The 16,269-nt window shown below is 36.9% G+C and overlaps 1 long non-coding RNA gene across 3 annotated transcripts; it reads left to right on the top strand.

Annotated features, from left to right (window-relative positions):
- The first annotated feature begins 557 nt into the window (after positions 1 to 557).
- On the top strand, positions 558 to 4,037 carry LOC122027837. 3 transcript variants are annotated; one of them, XR_006124541.1, is made up of 4 exons: positions 558 to 795; positions 877 to 973; positions 1,080 to 1,784; positions 3,821 to 4,037. It is a non-coding gene; the product is annotated as an uncharacterized LOC122027837 (long non-coding RNA). The 3 variants fall into 3 exon arrangements; XR_006124542.1 differs by having other exon boundaries at positions 877 to 1,302; positions 1,698 to 1,784; XR_006124540.1 differs by having other exon boundaries at positions 877 to 1,784.
- The last annotated feature ends 12,232 nt before the right edge of the window (positions 4,038 to 16,269 follow it).

Below are 16,269 nucleotides of genomic sequence, written 5' to 3'. Positions count from 1 at the left end.
TTTCTTTGGAGTTTGCACAGTAAAGATTATTACTTTGTGTTTTTTGCAGGGGTATATGGACAAGTACGTCAAGGTATAGTTGTATTTGAGAGGTGGTTCATTTTTAGCTGTGGCACAAAGATTTGTATAGCTATGTAGAACTGTATGCCATACATTGTGATGATTCAAGTTTTGAAATAAGCTTCACACTGAAATATGTATATACAAAGCTATGGGTGTGAACATGCACTATAAGAAAATTCTCATTTAACAACACTCAAACGATAACGGTTTTATACCAAATCATTATTTTTTGCCTTATAATAATGATTTTAACAAAAATCATTGTCGTTTAGTAATTTTTTTACCTACGACAACGGTTTTTAAAAATCATTGTCTATTTATGTTTTTTTGGGATTACGACAGTAATTTTTAAAGTCTACGATAATAGTTTTTGAAAACTGTTGTCTGTGTGCCCTTTTTTTGGGATTACGACAACGATTTTTAAAAATCATTGTCTATTAAGTGTTGTTCAATATTGTTATTCTTTTTTTCTTTCATTGCTTTTTCTCCTTCGCTATTTTTTGCAGCTGCATTTTTTCTTTCCTTCTTCCCGAAATTTTGCGGCCGCATTGGCAAGCCCTAAACCCGCCGCCCCTTCTCCTTCCCTCTCCGAACCCTAAACCCGTCGCCCCTTCTCTGTTCCTTTCCAAGCTACGCCGTTGTCATCCTGGACCACTAGAAACAGGTCGAGAGGTTGAAAAAAGTTCACAAAGTTGGGTTAGCACCGCCTGATCCCGAGACTTTCGCCCGCAGGTTCCGTTTCTCCTTCCGCCTACATCTTCCTCTGTTTTGTTATGTCTCGAAGTCATCCGTCTGCTCCTTTGATCACCGCAGCTATCAGCTGGAGGTGCTGGAGAAAGCGAAGAAGGAGAACATGATCGTCTTCCTGGAGATGGGTTCCAGGAAGACGCTCATCACCATCATGTAGTAGGTACTTTTGTTAATTTATTTTCTTCAGGAGGTTAATATTACTGCTTCTATCCAGCGAGGTTGCTGATTAGTCGCTGTGGATTTGGACGACGATTGTTGATCTGTAGCTAGTGGAGACTAGCAATGTTTCAAGGAGGTGGGTCACAACTCCATTGCCACTACTATGATGAAGGATCATTTGATCGGCACCATCGAGGGTTATTCTTCAAGGCTGCCCAAGCCCTTCTTTGGGATCATACTATCGTAGCAGCAGGCGAAGCCGGGCTCTTCCTCCGTAGTCTCTGCTTTCCTCCTCCCTCTTCTCGCTCTCGTCGTAGTTGTTGTTGCTTGGTATTACTTCAGTTTCCTTGCGTAGTATATCTAATAAATAACTTCCGTATCGTTAGCCTCGCCATTAGTTACTGAGACCTATCGACAAAAATATCCTAATTGAGATGCTAATTAAGTATCATCGTTACAGTTCATTCCCTATGCATTTATAAGGACGGAAGCTAGTCATGTTGAGGGGTTGAGTCCAGAACTTGCATTTGTCACCATCAGAGGTGGCAAGGAACTAGAAGAAAAGCTTGTGGTGTTCACTTGATTCATAAAGCACCACCTTTTCATCTTTTCCGCTTCTTTACAACTTTCATATGTTTTAGTGATATAAGTTGTTTTGTATGTTATCAGGAAAATTCAATGCTTATAAATTTAACACCTTTACTTGTGATTTTGAGGGTTGATAGGTTAAACCAACAAGTGAGACCATTGTAAATCACATGTTTATTCAATGGATTCAAAGCTACCGCGATCTTCCTCTCATGGTTAACCAGGTTAGGATATTATAGGTGTCATTCTTACCTATTGCTCTTCTTTGAAGATAATTTTGGTAAATTTACATCTCAATATTGAGTGCTATATTTATAGTGGGCTATTGTCACACCTGCAAATTCTTGGCAGTTCTCAGTTAATTTTAAGTTGATATTTACACATGCAAATTTGTTTTCTTTGTTTGAAGTTCCAGAGTTCATTCCATCATCTGTTCTATTATTTTTTTTTTCATTTAGCACAATGTTATCTTCTAACCATGCTAGATAATATAGAACCCTTCAAAAAAACATACCTGTTGTGATCCCCGCTAGAAATCATTAATCATTTTGTTAGTATTTTGCTTGAGCATTTGGTTTTATAATTTACTAGAATGATAAATTTTGAAATTATCATGCAGGAATCTCTTATAGATATAAATCATCTCACTTAAGTCGAGAATAATTCCAGAAGAAAAATACAAGCTAATTTTGACAATTCAGGGCTTGAATTCAATCTCAACCAGAGCATTTCCTCCTCAATCATGCATTATATCATTCATGATAAACTCATGTTGCTTGTTTATGAGTTACAGGTTATATACATTTTTTCACATTCTCTTCTTTGTTTTTAACATTTACTTTAAAAACACTAATACATCTAATAATACAATTCATTCATTTTTTGAGTTCAACATATTAGTTCATCCATGAAACAATTTTTAGCCTTAGCTCCATGCTATTTTTTTTGTCATATGAATAAGCTTCTAGTTACTTCATCTTTGTTCTGAAACACTTCCCAATTCTATCATTTCTAATACACTCAAGACGATGATACTTAATTAGCTTGCTTGATGCGAGAGTTTTGTAAGACATTTCTTGCATGTGCAATCCACTATTTTTTTATTCTCTCTTTTGGGTGCTAAATCCTAATAAAGCCAAGTATGATCCAACTATATGTATGCTCTATGATTGTTAGGTTGAGAGCATCTTTGTTTTTCTTAAAATGATAATAGCACTTGTATCTTAGTCCATGGTTCATGCAATTCTATAGTGGCCAACACATTGCATCTGTTTTATTTGATTACGTGAAATATAACATTTTCTTTAATGCAAGAATGTGACTTGTTCATTCGACTTCGTATATAACTTTGTTTACTTCTTTTAGTGGTCTAGGATTAAATTAGAGAAACTGTCTAATCTGCCCTTGGAGTTTGTGATGTCTTTTAACAATTATGTATAATTATGCCTTCTTTGTGACTTAGAGTTTGTGATGTCTCACTACCCTTGCAACTTCGATTCAGAGGGAACCCACAAAGATCAAGATTTCACATGTAGACCTACGAATCAATGAATGTTAGAAGTTGATCACCGAGTGGAATTTTCCATAATAAGTTGTTAAAAGACAAATTTTAAAACCACAAAGATTACATATGGGACATGCTAGAATGAATTCCTCTAGATAAATTATTTCTGGATAAGTCCAGAGACTCCAATTGTTGTAATGCATTGATGCTTTTTGGAATTTCTCCACTTAAAGGATTTCCAGATAAATCCAAACTGAACAATCCTGATAGCTTCATTAGTTCAGTAGGGATTTTACCAATTAGGATAGTTAAGTGAAATACATATTTTAATTTTTTCTACATTAATGCTTTAATCCATGTATTATATCCCTAGCTGTTTGTTGTCTCACAGCAAAGTGTTGTGCACCATATTCGGTATAATTACCAATTAATTTTTATAACTTCATATAGGAATGTTTAAAAGTCAACTTTGTTTACAAGCTGTTTCCAAGATTTGGTTACAAATAAGGAAAGATTATAGATTTTTTTTGTCCCCATCTTTTCTAGTATTCGAAAGTTTCAGTTATGGATGAGAAGAGAAGAAACCTCCTCGTTTTCTCTAGTTACAGTTTATGCAGTTACTACAATTTTCTTTTCTCTTATATTTTATATTTTTCTTTGATAAGTTTTATTTAATTTTTCTCTCATTCTGACTTTGTTTGCATTAAATCAATGGTTTGACTTTTAAGTATCGATTAATTGACTTTTCTCTTGCAGGTACATAACTCAGGGGCATGAGGATTGGGATTTTTTATGCAAGGAGTGAGTTTTGTTTAGTTTCTAGATTGCCTTGCTAATGCGAAGAAGTCATTTGGCGAACTGGAAAACATGTGATTTATGGTTTGATACTACTAAGTTTGATGAATGTGCAACTCTTTTTGTATATTTTAGGTGGCATATTTTGGATTGAATGCAGTAAATATTTAGTTTTGCATTGGTGGTTTGCTTATATTAAAAAAAGATTGGTTATTTGTTATTATCATGTTACAACATGAACATTAAAGACAATAGTTAGAAACGTTGTAAAAAGTACGTAATCACAACGGAATTTTTTTTGTGAAAAGTGATAAAAGGCAATGGTTTTATCCATTGTAAAACATATTAAAATTATATATCACAACGATTAATAACTGTTGTAAAATTTAAAACCATAATGTTTTAAATTATCTATTACAACGGTTTATATCTGTTGTAAAAAGAGTCTACCACAATGATTTATATTTATTGTTGAAATTATCTATCATAACGATTTTAAAGCGTTGTCATATCGGGTAAAATTTTTTTGAGCATATAAATAACAATGGATAAAAATCGTTGTTGAATGTCTACAAAGACAATAGATTCAAAACCGTTGTCGTATGACAATATATTTTACAACGCTGCCAGTTACAATGATTTTTTGACTCTACGACAACGGATAATATCCGTTGTCGTTTGTAATTGTTGTTGTAGTGATGTTTATGCCACATGAAGGGATTCATGAAGATATTAATTGATGGATTTTGTATAATACTTTAGCTAACTACATATTTTTAGATGTCAATTGTTGGCTTTTTGTAAAATTTTAAGGAGAATATAGTGTGGTACAACTTTTGTAATACAATGATCATATTTTAGATAATCTATTTTGTAGAATTGCATTTGATTGGATGATAAAATTACATTATCAATAATATATTCATGAAAAAATAAGTGTTATTATTAATGGGCAAAAGTGTTACATTTTTAAAAATAAAATACAAATATAAGTGTTGCATATGAAGCAATCAGTGATGCATTTAAGAGATAAAAAATTTAATAAAAAGTGTTGCATTTATAGAGAAAGTGTTGCATTATTGGGTTAAAAATTTGTAAAAAGTGTTGCTCTTAATAATGAAAAGTGTTGCTATTGCTCAAGAATAACAAAAAAATAAGTGTTGTTTTTGGAAGAAAATAGTGTTGCATATAAAGAATTGTTGCCTTTGTTATATATTGCAACAGTTCAAGAAAGTGTTGCATAAAATGACAAAAGCGTTGTGTTATATCTAACATAATAAGACTTTAGAAGATAGAGTCAAAAGCGATACCTTAAGCATAATGCAACATTTATAGGGCCAAAAATAACACTTTTTGGGTGATGTCTTAGGCTCAATTTATAGTAGTCAAACGGGAAGTTGACAAAGTCTAAGTTGGTCAAATGCTGACTAGATACTTGGTAGAGAAGTCCTAACAGGTCACAGTTGACTAAATATTGGGCAAGGGAACCCTAAACTTGGATTAAGTAAGTTAAGATTAGGAAATCAATTGAAGTCCAAGTTGGTCAAAGGTTGACTAGACACTTGGTGGAAAAATCCCAACAGGTCACGGTTGACCAATATTCGGCAAGGGAACCCTAGATTTAGATTAAGTTATGGTTGGGCAATCGATTGGGGGCAATCGATTGACTCTAAGCTAATGGATTAGGAGGTTCTTGCGAGAACACATAAAGGGCTTGAATCGATTGAGCTGAGCTTAATCTATTAGGCTAACCAATTTGGACTACTCCAATCGATTCTGGTGGATTCCTAATCAATTGGGAGTTTCACAAAGATAAATTGCTAAAACAATGGTTGAATTAATTGGCCCAATCGATTCAGCCACTGCTAATCGATTGTGTCAATCAATTAGACAATGTTTTATTGCGAGAAGGAAGAATCGATTGAGGCAATCGATTAAGATTAAGCTAATCGATTAAAATCTTTTATGAGCAAACAGAGAGTTGTGGAGTTGATTGGATAATCGATTAAGGTTCTCTGAATCGATTGGGATGACTTGTCAATTGATTAGGATTCGAAAAAAGAGTCATTCTACAGGTTGAATGGGCATATTCTACGTGGCAATTGATTAGAACTGAACCTAATCGATTGGAAGGCGTCGAAGAACCTTGGAAAAGGGTTTTCGTGGATATTTTTGAACCAGATCCTTCACATACACTCTCCACCAGTTCTTTAGCAAATGTTGCTGCACTTTTCAAACTTTAAGAGTCATCTACAAGCAACAAAAGATCAAGCAAGTAAGATTTTCATTGTATTATGTATTTACTTCCTTGTTTTCTTTGTATTCTTGTTGTGAGCTTGAACGAGACTTCTCCGCCTCTAATTTATTTCCTGTTGGATATTGGGGCCTTAAATGGACCAAAACGATTTAGAGGAAGGAAGCCATCAATTGTTGAAAGTCGTAATTGACTTCAGAATTGAAATCTACGATTCGCGTAGATAGATTTAGACTATTAATTTGCTCAAAACCGATTAAGGGTGAATGAGAAATTAATGTTTAAAGTCAGCCCAAAATAACATTTATTATTCATTAATAAAGTGTATGGGAGAATAGTCCCACATCGGAAATTCTCGGTGTGTATTCTCTACTTATTAATGAAGATGTGTTAATGGAGTTAACACAAAAATAAAAGGATAGGTTACCCCTTAGCCCAGGGCGAGCAGGTGCTCGCACCTGTGAGCCCGCCACCCGCCATGTGCGCACGTGCGCAATGGGCGCTTTGTAGGCGCACTTTGCACTGATCAACGTTGATCAAATAGGTATGATGGATCGCTTGTGATGCGATCTAGAGCGTTGGATCGCAAAGAGTAACGATCTGACGGCTTGGGATGAGACTTGATCTGAAGCATCGAATCAATGGATCCAGATCCGATGGCCGATGACAATAGGTAGGATCCGAGGGTCACAACTCCTCAGATCTGATGGATGAGATTGAAGTGGGCTTGGTGAAGGGTTACAACCCTTCAGAATGGATGATCTAGATCAATCCAGCCCAAGGAACACATCCACTCACCCAAAGGACAATCAACCTCTTCTTTTAGTATAAATAGAACCCTCCAGATGATGGAAAATTCACTCAATTCACTCAATCCTCTCTTCTCTTCCTCAAGCATTCATCTCATCTTGTGCATTCAAGAGTCCAAGAAGTCTACTAAAAGGTTCGCTGGTCTCGGAAGTCGGAGTGCTACGATTCCGAGACGTTCGTCGTCGTTGTATCTTGGGAACGAATTGCAACAATCCGTTAAGCACCGTAGCGGAGCAATATCGTTTACGGAGATAGTGTCGAACACGAGCCTCGACGATCAGTTTACATACTCCAGAAGCTACCCGGGGATCAACATTTCCGAGAAAGAGAGATTTCATAGTGGATGAGATTGTGATGAGAATGGACCTTTGGATTAGTTATCTCAAGCAGGTAGATATTAAGTAAAATGTGTTGCCATTGCTTTAAGTTTTTCGCTGCAAATCATCATAAATGAAGTGATTGGAGCTAATCACCCCCTCTAGCTCCCAAAGTGTCCTAACATCCATAGCTTGAAGCAACTTCAAAATGGAACAAAGAATGATGAGTCAAGAAGCACACTCCTTTCACTTGTAAATGCTATGCAATCTCTTTACAAGTAAATATAGTTTGCGATTGATACTTGACCAATTTCCAATTTTCCCCTATGGATATCATGCTTAAAAGTTTAAGTTGATTTCATTGTATAAAAAAGAGCTTAAGTTGCTGAGGGCTTGGAGCTTGGTCCAATATGAAGTTGGAATTATTTCGTAGCACATGTTATGCTGCTAATCCTTTGGTTCTTTATGCTCCTTTATGCCTTCTTGTGAGCTCCTTGCGTCTGTAATGCATAATGGCACCACATGGAGAAATTAGAAGAAAAGAAATTAAAATAGATGGGTCGGGAATTGGATTATCTCAGATTCTGGATGTGCAGAAGATTTATATCAGCAACCAAAGTTTTCAGAGTGGAAAATGTTTTAATATTGGGTCAGTTTATAGTTGACCGTCCAATCATTAAGGGATGAGAAGAGTTTTTTTTTAAGGATATGTACTTATCAGGATTTGATCCTTATAGTATTATAATAAAATTATCATCTTTTAATTAACTGAGTACCTCTCGGGAAGACTTAATATGATTGTTGCTATGATCTCTAAGGATGTCAAATTGCTTGTATCAAATCAAGTTAGAGTTACTTAAGTAACAATTAGTCTTTCTGCTGCAGTTTGACATGTTATATACACAAAATGTGGATCGGCAAGCCACATGCTGTAGGCATGGTACAGACAACTCACCAACATTTTTTTCCCTTTTTGGTAAATGTCCTGGGATTTACTTAATTAATTAACCTTTTTATTTTTTATGTTGATACAACTTGCCGGATTGGAAACTTAAATTTTATACCTTATTTTCTTCGGTTGCAAATTCTACTTGATGCTTTGACATTGTTAATATTACATCTTTATGGCATTGATGAAGCTTAATTGAATAATAGTTGTGCCATTTATAGATATTGAGTAGGATAGTAATTATCCTGATGTAACGAGAACGGAGAGTTGAGGAGAAGGAAAGAAGATAAATCACACAAAATAACAAGAAATTCATGGTTCGTTTTACCCAAAAAAATATATTAAAAATAAAGATAATTCCTCAAACAGTTGTTTATGTAAACTTTAGATCTTAAAATTCAAAGAAAAGATTTTTTTTTTAATATACATATCTTCATTAAGATAAAGAAAGAAAAGAAATCTTACTAATATATATATATATATATATATATCTTACTAATATATATATATATATATATATATATATATATATATATATATATATATATATATATAATAGAAATTCTAATAGACAACTCATAAATATTTGTCATATCAAAAATGACTTAAATATTATAAAAATAAGAATTACTAAAAAAATAGTAAAAAATGTTTGGATCATCCAAAAAGATCTAAAGAGTAGAGACAAAGCTTAATTCTAAGTTTGAAGTTAAAAGTTATGATCCATTAAAGATTAAATCCTTTTATGTTGATCCGGCTTCATTTATTCACAGCCACGAGTTCAGGGATAGCCATGAGCAGTGGATCAGCTCTACTAAGCCTGTCCTAGATCCATTTATCTCAGCACAAATAAATAGATCGCCGGCCAATACACTTGCACTTGATTGTTGTCATTCTGCAAGAGAAGAGACACGCTCAGCCCAATATTCTCTTCTAAAGGTAGATACAAGAGACAGAACTGTTCTCTCTTCGATATCATATATTTAATAGTTTTACTTAATATTGGTAGTTCCTCCGTTCCAACTATTTTTTTTTCTTTATGTGATTCCTAACAATTTGCCTTTTCTTACCAAAATAATCATCTTGATTTGTTTTTGATCTATAATCGTGTGATATGTGTTGTGTACTCCTAGGTTCCAAGTTCAATGGTCGCATGTTGTGTACTCTTAAGGGTCATCCGAGTTCTTCACTGAAGTGCAAGTGTTAAGGATGAAGAATCAAAAAGTGAGAGCTTGGGCTACGACAATAGAGCAATCGATAGAAAATAGGATCTGAGCAGCGGTGGAAGAACGGGTTTAGCTAATGGTAGACCATCGAGTCGTCAAGGAGGCAGTAAACCAGTCGATGCAAGAATTAATGTCTCATTTTATGTTGCCTTTCTGCTTTTTTGGATTCTTTAAGTCTGCGTGGTTTTGATTTCCAAGAAATTCAAGATCCTAGAGCTACTGAAAAGTAGGTTGCATAAGAGATCTGATCTTCTGTCTTGCAATCCCCTTGTCCTCCTGTCCCATCAGTAAACTACAGAAGAAAAATATTATTTTAAATTGAAAAAACAAAACCCCGTTTAGTATTTATGATTTAGGGTTATCGACGAAGCTGGAGTGATAATAAAAAAGCCGTTTAAATCCTAACCTATGAGAGTTAATTTTTCTATTCAAAATGATATATTTTTTTTAACTAATGAGATAGGGGATTATGGGATAGAAGATCTGATCTATAGGTTGTGGATTTATGTCACGAATATTTTTAGATAAATATTTGTATTTTTTAAATTGATGATTTGGATGTCATTGTAAAATATTAAATTAATTGAGGTTGATGTCGTAATTATGTAGATTTGGATATAGTTATTAATATTATTTTGATTGATGTGATTTGCATAAGTTTTAGATAACTATTATATACACAAAATCATATTAAAATAACAATGAAATTTTAATTTAGTAACTAAATTAGTAGCAGATATTAAAATTTCATCGCCAATTTAACTAATAAAATTTAATTTTCGTCGCTAAATTTAACGATGAAAATTTATTTTTGTTGTTAATTTTAATGACGAAATTTATGAATCGAATTTAGCAATTCAATTATAGATAGAATGCAGTGAATGCTTATAAGTAAAATTTATAAATCATATAAAATTATTATAGAACTTGTAAATAAATTTTTTTTTAAAATGAATAAATAAATTTATAATATCAAATACCCTAACTAACTAAATTAAATTTAATAATATAAAATTTTAAACAATTAAACAAATTTAATTCAAAACTCGATAATATTTAACTCAACCCAGTTCAATCCAACTCGAACTAACTTTGAGTTCAATAAAAAAATTAAGTTAAATTTAAATAATTATTTTAATAATTTGATTGGGTTGGGTCATTAAGATGATATGTTTAGTATAATGCGGCGAATAAGGTAGAACCCTTAAAGTTAGGGTCAAAGTCAGGATAATGTGGTAGTTCAAGTCAATATGAGGTGACGGTCAAAGTTAAGGTGTACGTAGCAGAACGAACTACTTCTCATAGGCATGACTCCTATTCTATAATCGGTCGGTCCAAGAGCCGATCAGATATCTGGGGCCTAGTTCCCCACTCCTCATGGGCACAACGCCCAGTCACATTCGCTCGGCCCCAAAGCTAGTCAGACCTCTAAAGCTTAGTTCCTCATCTCTCCTAGGCATGACTCCCAGCATATATCTGCCCAGCCCCAAAGTCGGTCAGACCTCCAGACTTAGCCCCTCATTTCTCCTGGGCGCGACTCCCAGTATATATTTGTTCGACCCTACAGCTGGTCGGATCACCAGAACTTAGTTCCTCATCTCTGCTAGGCGTGACTCCCAACATATATCCTCCCATCCCTAGAGCCAGTCGGATCTCCAGAGTTCAAGTCCTCACTTCTCCTAGGCGTGGCTCCCAGGCTACATCCTCCCTGCCCCAGAACCAGTCGGATCTCCTCTAGGAGACAATATTGTCAGAGAATTGCAACAACCTGTCAAAGAATAACAATTACTCACAAGAAAATATTCCCTTATTTTGGCATATATACATAATGTAACATTTCTTTGCCTAAAGGAGGGCTACTGTACATACTCCATTACTTGACATACTCTGACTTTCGATATTTTTTGACATCTCATTATTGCAGTATAAAAAGGGAGTCCTCTCCGTTAGCTAGATACACATATAGACACGTGCACACGTATATATGCATTGACACTATTACTCTACTGTTCATCTTCTTCCACCCTTTTTGCCAGTGCTACTGTTCTAACTTGAGCGTCGGAGTGTTTGCGCCAGAAACCCCCTTCCTGGCCCGATGACTAATGCTTTCTTCTCCCAATTTCCATTTTTATCGTGCAGGTTCGTCCGCGTCACCAGGGTCTTGGTCTTCTCGTGATCAACATCAGAGTCACCTAGCCAATGCATCATCTTCCTCGCTTTTAGATAGGATCAAATTTGACGCAGTCTGTGGAAACTATGCCTGAATCTAAAATGCGAAGATGAAAGAAGTTGGACAGTTCACAATAGTGGCTTTATCGCAAGAGGACCTGGAATTACTTGTGGTTGCTCGAGCATAAAAATTGGTGCAATAGCAATAGGGAGTTGTCGGGTTCCCCATGTCGAACAACCCAATATTCCCAATGACAGGACCTCACACCGAGTGGAGGATTAGAGTGGAAGGATAGATGGAGTTTTCCCCGGCCCCTCCTCCGACCAGTTACAACTAGTTTTTTGTACAGCCGACCGTCTTCTCTCTTGTGCCTCCATCAGCGATCTGATACACCGAACACTATTTTGCATGCCCTGCGAAGATTTGGGCTAAGCAAAGAAGCCCTAAGGGTCATCCTCTGGAAATGCCCTCGCTCGGAACATTCGTCAAGGGAAAGCTCTGATGGTCAATAGGTCCCTCGTGCTGATTAGCACGCCATTCTCTTTGGAAGTATTGGAGGATAAGCTGCTGAGCCACTTCTAACCTTTAACGATCGGAGAATACTGAGGGGTAACTGACCTAAAATACCATTTGCTTAAATTCGAGAATGCAGCCATCCTACACCAATACATGGATGGCGTTAAGTGCCGAGTGTTCCTGATCACACCCTCTGGATAGATACGAAGATGGTTCAACCGGTTACCAATCGACTCCATCTACTGCTTCAAGGATTTTTGTAAGGTGTTCCTCCACCACTTTGCTAGTAGTTAGAGATACCACCAGAACCCGCTCAATCTATTTGCCCTCCGGTAAAAGTCAAAGGAAACACTCAAGGAATATATTCGGTGCTTTAATCAAGTTGTCTTAGATGTCCCCCTTAGCAATTGTAGAAATATTGGTGAGTGCTTGCTTGTAGGGCTTGTCTGACGGAGATTTCTTCTGCTCTCTGGTGAAGAAGCTGCCAATAGATTTTGATAATCTGTTGAGCCGATCGATCAGGTATGTCTGTGTGGAGGAAGCTCAATCATCCAGAAAAGAAAATTATACACCAACTCCTATCATCACTCAAACAGAGTGCAACATTCTCCCTCAACCCTTACAAGGGGCAGGTTGGCATCTAAACTGCTCATTTGAGCCAAGAAGGGAGAAGAGAGCAGTGCAGAAGGTGGAAGACGTCCTAGAATAAACCAGTGCACTAGATCGGTCACTTCCTAAAAAGCACTAATGTTTTTGTGATTACCATCAATCCCATTATCATACTACCAGTGAATGCCATCAGTATGCCAAGAGACTCTATTGAATGGTAGAGTCAGAAGAAGCGAATAAAAGATCATCCTCGTTCCTCTCCTGAGGATCTTTTTCAAGAACATAGTAGTAAGAGCCTAGTTAACACTTGGACCAAACATCAAATCAGCAACTTCGAGGATCAAAATGCCCATCAAGAAATGTCGATCGGCTAGATCTCCAGATTAGTCAAAATTAGTAGATTCTCTAAATTGAACAAAAGCACAGCCGATCGACAAAAATTAAAATGAACAATGTCCGACTGGCAAGGCAAGTCTAGTCGGCAAAATTCAAAATGAGCATCCTATCAGAAATCCCAAAGAACCAAAATTTCAATCCGATCGGCAACCCCCAAATAACTCCAGTTGTAGGAATTTTAAATTGTGGCAATTTCATTTAGAAAATCCTTTTGGCATCTCCATGCAGGATAAATTTCAATCGACTGTCCACTCGGTAGCCCTGAGCGGCAACTCAGCTATACGAAGTAGCTCATTCGTCCCTATTTAATAGCTTGAGATTATCCGCTTAGGCTAGCTCGACAGATAAGTCTAAAATTTAAATTTTATATTTTAAAATTTGAAATATAATCCTATTTTTAGTAAAGCAAAGAGTCCAAAAGTTAAAGCATTTGGGTCATACACTGTGCCTCCAAATTCTAAGGCATTCGAGTTGCCCCCATGGTGTAGGATGGTGGGCGCATGATATCTTTGGTATAATGGTCAAGGGTCGATTCTCAGGAACTGACGACCTGGAATTTAGCCCACCATGCACCTACCGCTTGTGTACCTACATTTACCTCCCTCCATATCTGTGGGGTCGGCACTAGGGGGGCCATTAAGGTAATGGATTTACCTTTTTCTAAGGCATTTGGGTTATATACACTATGCCACCAAACTCTAAGGCATTCGGGTCATATACCGTGCCTCTAGGCTTCAAAGCATTCGGGTCATACACCAGGTCTTCAAACTCCAAGAATTTGAGTCATACACCCATTTAGGTCATACACCGTGCCTCTAAACTCCAAGGTATTCAAGTCATACATCATGCCTCCAAGCTCCCAGGTATTCGGGTCATAGACTGTGCCTCTAAATTCTAAGGCATTTGGGTCATACGCCGTGCCTCCATGCTCCAAGGCATTCGAGTCATACACCCTGCCTCCAAACTCTAAGGTATTCAGGTCATACATCATGCCTCCAGGCTTTAAGGTATTTGGGTCATACACTGTGCCTCCAAACTACAAGACATTCAAGTCATACACCATGCCTCCAAGCTCCAAGGCATTTGGGTCATACACCGTGTCTGCAAACTCCAAAGCATTCGGTGTTGGGACACTCCGGAGCTAGGGGGGTGAATAGCTTCTCACTCTTTTGTCGATGATGATGTGCATCGATTAAACTCGACGCAAGGCTCCCCAATGCTAACAAGATGGATTTACTTGGTATCCACCTCAAACGAGGTGACTAATCCAAGGATTCGACCCTCTCTCACACATCTACTATCAAATACACTTCTTCTCGGAAATAATCCGGAGGCTGAAAAGTCTCGTACAAGCTCTCAATACAGAAATACAAGAAGAAGAATAAAAGAAGCTAATACAATAATAAATATTACAAGATTTACAACATGAAACCCTAGCTTTCTTCTTCTTCTTGTTTGAGAATGCCTCCTGACCTTGGAAGTGCAGCAACACTTGTCTCCAAGAAACCTCAAGAACCGATGGTGATGTCTGCATGAGCTCAGTGAAGAAGATCGAAGAGAAAAAAAATGGTTGAACAGTACACGCCAAAGCCTTTTATCAGGCCGATAATGGCTAGTTTTTCAAGCTTAATGGATTAAGTCTTCCTAATCGATTAGCCTAATCAACTAGGAATTATGTTCGTGCGATAGCAATCCGTAAGCGATTAAGCTTGCCTGCTTAATCGCTTACCAAACTCTCTACATTCGTGAAATCCAAGCTTAATCGATTACCATAATCGATTGCCCTAATCGATTATGAACCTTTCTGTGCACTCGCGTCAAACTCCTTAATCGATCACTCTAATCGATTAAGGACTTGGTAATCAATTACCCTAATCGATTACCAGCCTAACTTCTTCCATCCAAGTCTAGAGTTCCCTTTCCAACATCCAGTCCACCATGACCTATTGGAACTCATCATTGCCTAGCATCTGGTCAACCTTGACCTGCTAGGACTTCTTCACCAAGTATCCGATCAATCCTTTAACCCACTTGGACTTTTCTCCTTGTGCCAAGTATTCAATCAACCCCTTGACTTACTTAGACTTCCAATCATTGAGTCTCCAGTCAGCCTTGGCCCACTTGGACTTATTATCTCGTGCCAAGTGTACGGTCAATCTTGACCCACCTGGACTTACCAATTACCAGGTGTCCGGTCAACCATTGACTCACCTGGATTTACCAATTACCAGGTGTCCGGTCAACCATTGACCCACCTGAATTTTCATATGTTTGGCTTCACTCACTAGGACTTTTCACACTGCCTAGCTTCATTCACTAGGACTTTCACCTGACTTCACTCACCAGGATTTTCCTTCTGCCTAGCTTCACTCACTAGGGCTTTTCACCTGGCTTCACTCACTAAGATTTTTCAACTATCTGGCTTCACTCACCAGGACTTCTCATCTGCCTAACTTCCCTCACTAGTGTAATACCCACTAAGCTTGTAAGATAAATATATGAATGTGGTGGGATTTTGCCTTAGAAAAATAATAGGAAGTGAGTTGAACCAAAAAGGAAATAAAAAGAAATAAAAATAGGGAGAGGTCAAGGATTGAACCTTGAACCCCTTATATTATATTTCATAGAATTAATGGGTAATAACCAGTTGGGATAGGAATAATATGTTGATAGCAAAGGAGGGAAACTCATGATAAAGGTAAGAGTAAAAGCTAGCCAAAAGGAAACAAGTAAAGAGCAAGAGAAAGGCAACTTGCCTTCCTCCCTTCCTCTTCCTCTTCCTCTTTGATTTTGCCGAAAATAAAAGAGGTTAATTAAGGGGATTCATTCCCCCTTATTTCACCATGAATGATGAGGATAAATAAACAAATAAAAATAAAAATAAAATAGAAAAAAAAGGGGCTAAGGGAGAAGGAAAGCAAAAACTAAGTTTGCTACCTCTTCCCCCTTAACATAAAAGGGAGCAAGAAAAGAGAAAACTATTTTCTCTCATTTTCTCTCATTCATCCTCTCCCTCACCGAGAACACCACAGTCCCCTCTCCTCCATCTTCAGCCCCAAAGCCAAATTTTTCCCTAAGAAAGCCTAAGATACAAGGAGGACTTAGCAAAGGAATCAAGGGAAAGGAACTAGAAGAAGAGGCTACCTCTTCTTCACCATACCTT

Source organism: Zingiber officinale, chromosome 10A (genome assembly GCF_018446385.1).
Source record: "Zingiber officinale cultivar Zhangliang chromosome 10A, Zo_v1.1, whole genome shotgun sequence".
NCBI lineage: Eukaryota > Viridiplantae > Streptophyta > Magnoliopsida > Zingiberales > Zingiberaceae > Zingiber > Zingiber officinale.
The sequence above is the reverse complement of the archived record's forward strand: the minus strand, read 5'-3'. Positions and strand labels throughout refer to the sequence as shown.